General features: G+C 37.2%; 1 pseudogene; it reads left to right on the top strand.

The window, feature by feature from the left end:
- Positions 1-3,005: 3,005 nt before the first annotated feature.
- LOC101688443 lies at positions 3,006-4,240 on the top strand (annotated as a pseudogene).
- The last annotated feature ends 1,349 nt before the right edge of the window (positions 4,241-5,589 follow it).

The raw sequence follows: 5,589 nt of genomic DNA, 5'->3' as shown, positions 1-5,589 counted from the left end.
AGGTTCAGTGGCTTTTTGTGTGTGTGTGTGTGTTTGTTTGTTTTGTTTTTTGTTTTTCCTTTCAGGGTAAGATACCTACTATGGGTATCTTTTTCTAATCTGTCTGCAGAACCTCAGCAAGTACCCACCTAATGGTGTTTACAAAGATCTGATCCACAGGTATGAAATCGCACATAAGATAGCATCCAGTGAGGACCGAATTCATAGATAAAGTGGTGTGGAAGCGGTTCCATGACCACACGCTCTACAGAATGATCACCTCACTGAGCACCAGGATAGCCTAGTGAAGACACAGCTAAAGTACCAATTTATTGCTATGATTCTTTGAACTGAAAGATATCACCTCTGCAGGAAAGTTTGGACTTGCAGTTTTCTAGGAACAGCAGGTGTGAAAAGAATCACTATCCAGAGTAATTCGTCCTGATCAACAGAAGGAGGTTGCATTGGTTTGGGAAATGGAAATTAGTAGAAAAACACAAGTTATCTACCCGGATGCTTCTTAGTTTGCCCTCTCCTGTTTATAATGGTAAATGCACATGCACAGAAACCTGGCCCAAAAAGGCAATTTGATGACCAGGTGGAAGAGGAATGGGAGTCATGCCACGTGCGAAGCCACAAAAACTAGCCAACATTATAGATGAGAATGAAGGGAGATCAGAATGGAGCAAGAATTTAAAAAATGAGGTATCACCTGTGGTCCCAAGACCAACTTGGTATAGGGGCTATAATTTATTCCACTAACTTCACTGTGCTCAGCCTTTTCTCAGGAAGAGAGACTCATAGGAGTTGCATGAATATGTGCATCTTTTTCGTGCAATTTTTAGATTATGACACCAGTGGAAGGGTGCTCAGATCCCTTTCAAGAGTTTCACTGATTGATGGTCTTAGTTCCACTGGTTAGGTATTCAGCCAGGAACCACTCAAAGACAAGGCACAGCCAGAGGATTAGTCCTAGTCCATTCCTAACAGTATTTCTCTAGTAAGGAAACCCATTGCTATAGTCAAAACTTTCTCAAAACCATGCTGTGTCAGAGGGTCTTCCCCACCTAATTCTTCCTCCCCCCACCAACCTCTTTTCACAACTGTCAAATTTACAAAGTGGTCTGGAGGTTTTCCCAGCTGATTTCTGTCCCCTCCTCCCCTTTTATCTTTTGCAGGCATTTCCATAGTAAATCCTTTGAGCAAAACAAATCCCATCTTCCTGTTTGCTTTTAGGAGGACCCAAACTAACACAATTCCTATAATTAATTTCCCTCTGGCCCAACTGTTCAAGAAAATACTGTATACAAATGACCAAGATCAGTAATGAAAGTGGACATCACAGCACACCATAAAGATTTAAAAAGGATAATAATGGAATATTACATGTGTTTTCCCAAGAAAGAAGGAAGTTTACCAATTTAAAAAAAAGGGATCTGACTTTTGAGTCAGGCAGTCCTGCAGGTGGCATAGGTACAATAGTAATTCCTAGCAAAAAGAGATTAATGAATTTGATCTTAAGTAAAAATAATATAATTTTGCTATTTCCATATTAGCAGGTTTGGAATTTTTTTAATAGGAAGTATGAAAATACAATATTTCAAAAATAATTTTTGAGAAGGGCTATGTCACTTTAATAATTTTATCTATTTTTAGAAGTTATCTTTAATAAGAAAAAGAGTCACTCAAAAATGTTGTCAAAATCTCTGTTAACCCCATATGACTTGTCATTTTTCAACTGTATTTGATTACCTCAAAATTCTCCACTCTGGCATCATGGATATAGAGTAAGCAAAATAAAATAATACTGGAAATTAAATAATATTGAACTAAATAACTGAGATTACCTCTCCAATTATGATTGGGAATAAAAATCTAACATTAAATTCCTTAATAATCTTTTTAAAAGCAGGATAAATAGGTTTGGTCACGTTTTAATCAACTAGAGGATTTTTTTTCTTACTATGGAAAAAGCACCTAGACAGATGATTTAATGAAATAATGTATCTTTCTATGAGTTCTAGAAAAGTGATTTGAGCAGGAATATGTACATATTTGTAAGAATGTACATATATTTCCTTGATTAAATAAAGCAAAATGGATGAAAAATTTCTTCAGGGAAATAGGGAAATGATCATTTTTGTGGTCAAATAGAGACTTGAATACAAATATTTTTTTGAAATATTCACAGAAGTTTAGTTTTGTAATTTTCAAGTACTTCAAATTTTCTCCCTAGATCATCTTTGTTTAAGGAAAAAATAACATTTTAAAGGTTAGATTTTAAAATGTGTATGAGATTCTTGTGCTTTTAAAACATTACTATTTCTCCTCTATTAGGTTCTTGCCCCAAGCAAAAACCAACACCTAACACAAATATTGAGAAAGAAGAAGAAAAAAAAAAAGAAACCTCAAGAGACACACTAAGATATCTTAGGATTTGAACAATCAAAAAGGCAAAGGTCATATGGGTTACTTGAAAACTCCTTTGAGGGAAAAATTGATCCATTCCTTTAATGTTCTCCACAACAAGGATTAATTCTCTTTGAGTACTTTGAATAATAGAAGGGAAAACCCATTAAGGAGAAGAGACTCAATTCACTGCTCTGACCCTCTGATCTATATGAGAACTTTCAAAACCAATCCCAGACTAATATATTCTTTATTGATTTTGATTTTTTATATTATCTTAAACCCAGAAAGAGTTTATTTCCTTCTAAAAATATAGTTTAAAATGATCAAATAATACTCTATCCCCAAAGTTGCTACCAAGAAACTCTCCCAACACTAGAAAAAGTTCACAGCAGATGCAGGAGGCAAACAGTAGGGGATAAGAGGAATATAAATTGAAATTTTATAAATTCATAAGTCATAATTTATTCTCTTTCAAAACGATGACTATTGAACAATAGTCACTCTAATAAAGTCATAAATAATAATAAAATATTTTGTTTTATTATATACATGTAGCATAGTATCAATATGTATCAATATGCATCATGTATTGATATAGCACTTTGAGACTGTAAATGGCTCTGGAATTTAATCAACATGATGATGTGAGTAGGCTTTGCCATTAAATTATGTTTAATAGCTTGTGTAAGCAGCGGGTGGGCAATCCAAGAGTGGAGAGTTCACCACAGGGAGGTGGGGCTGGGACAGCATGCCAGGGTCTTTATGGCTCCACCCTGTGGAACTATCTCTAGACTGGTATTAGAGCCATTGGTAGTGCACAGCAGTGGCCAGTCTTGCTGTGGTGTGCTCTAGGTCACTGGCTTCTAAGATTCCAGCTGGACTCATTTGACAGGGCAACATGGAGAAGCCAATTGCAAAAACTCTCATGCTATCCATTCATTCATGATGTGTTCTCTGATGTTTACAAAGAATTTCGAGATGCATGTGAACAGGTAGTGTATTCCTCAGCAGATATAGCCGAAAAAAACTGACAGAATTATTACAATGTTGCTTACCAGTATCAATACAACAGAAGGTTATTCTAGAAAAAATGAAATTCTAAAAAAGTGAAGAAAGGCTCAGTACTAATAGATTCCAGTACTATTGATCCTGAAGTTTCAAAAGAATTGGTCAAAGAAGTTGAGAAAATGGGAGTAGTTTTCATGGATGCTCCTGTTTCTGGTGGTGTGGGAGCTGCTCCATCTGGAAGTTCACATTTATGGTGGGAGGAATCAAAGATAAATTTGCAGCTGCCCAAGTGTTGCTGGGGTGCATGTGCTCCAATGTCATGTATCTGCAGGGACCCCGTTGACTGCAAAGATCTGTAACAACATGCTGTCAGCTACTAGAATGATTGGAAATGCTGAAGCTATGAATCTTGGAATCAGGTTAGGGTTTGACCCACAGCTATTGGCTAAAATCCTAAATATGAGCTCAGGATGGTGTTGGTCAAGTGACACAACCAGGGGGAGGGATGGAGTTCCATCCTCTAATCTCTAATGGATATTGGGGTGGATTTGAAGCAACACTCATGGCGAAGGATGTAGGATTACAACAAGACTCTGCCCCTCTTGCAAAGAGCCCAGTCCTTCTGGAAAGTGAAGCCCCTCAGGTCTACAGGGTGATGTGTGCAAAGGGTTACTCAAAGAAAGACTTTCTTGAATTTTCCAGTTTCTATGAGAGGAGAAGACCTTCTGACCTACCCTTTGGTAGGTCAGAAGACCTAGTAGAAAAACTTCTGACCTACCATTTTGCTGTGGACACTGATGAAAACCAAACTCTATCTTGGAGTCTCGTTATAGCCACCTAGGTGTCCTATTTATCTGAGTTGTTTTTTTAATTTTTTTTTTAAGATTTTATTTATGTATTTGACAGACAGAGATCACAAGTAAGCAGAGAGGCAGGGAGAAATAGAGGAGGAAGCGGGCTCCCCACTGAGCAGAAAGCCTGATGTAGGTCTCGATCTCAGGACCCTGGGATCATGACCTGAGCAGAAGGCAGAGACTTTAACCACTGAGCCACCCAGGTGCCCCCTAAAGTACATTTTTCTTCTAAGAAAAATATGACATTTGGAGATAATTCTTCATCTTTCCTTAGATATCAAGTGTTATTCTTTCATGGGATAATGTTATGGAATGTTTTGATACAACTTCATGCCTAAAAAAATTATCCTTAGTATATTTTTATTATTTATGAACTATTGTGAGATATTTCAGAAAATTTCACAAGAATCTGATATATGTAATTTGGGGGAATTTTTTTCCCATCTAGAACAACTTGTCTGCATGATAAGAAATCTACATTTATTTTTAACTCTGAAATAAGGGCTTTTAATACTAAAATTTATGAGCAAAACCTACAAAATCAGTTTCCTCTTCTGGATGTATTATAGTTCTTAAATTCATATAGTATGAACTTGGTTAAGATTTACACATAATCTACTAAGTTATTATTGTATCATATTGAATGCTTGGGTATTAAGTTTGTTTTTTTTAAATTTTTTATTTTTTATAAACATGTATTTTTATCCCCAGGTGTACAGGTCTGTGAATCGGCACTCACCAAAGCACATACCCTCCCCAATGTCCATAAACGCACCCCCCCTTCTCCCAACCCCCCTCCCCCCAGCAACTCTCAGTTTGTTTTGTAAGATTAAGAGTCACTTATGGTTTGCCTCCCTCCCAATCCCATCTTGTTTCATTGATTCTTCTCCTACCCACTTAAGCCCCCATGTTGCATCACCACTTCCTCATATCAGGGAGATCATATGATAGTTGTCTTTCTCTGCTTGACTTTTTTCGCTAAGCATGATACACTCTAGTTCCATCCATGTTGTCGCAAATGGCAAGATTTCATTTCTTTTGATGGCTGCATAGTATTCCGTTGTGTATATATACCACATCTTCTTGATCCATTCATCTATTGATGGACACCTAGGTTCTTTCCATAGTTTGGCTATTGTGGACATTGCTGCTATAAACATTCGGGTGCACGTGCCCCTTTGGATCACTATGTTTGTATCTTTAGGGTAAATACCCAGTAGTGCAATTGCTGGGTCATAGGGCAGTTCTATTTTCAACATTTTGAGGAACCTCCATGCTGTTTTCCAGAGTGGCTGCACCAGCTTGCATTCCCACCAACAGTGTAGGAGGGTTCCCC

This window comes from Mustela putorius, unplaced genomic scaffold (genome assembly GCF_011764305.1).
Source record: "Mustela putorius furo isolate JIRA1106 unplaced genomic scaffold, ASM1176430v1.1 tig00000083_pilon_pilon_pilon, whole genome shotgun sequence".
NCBI classification, from domain to species: domain Eukaryota; kingdom Metazoa; phylum Chordata; class Mammalia; order Carnivora; family Mustelidae; genus Mustela; species Mustela putorius.
The sequence above is the reverse complement of the archived record's forward strand: the minus strand, read 5'-3'. Positions and strand labels throughout refer to the sequence as shown.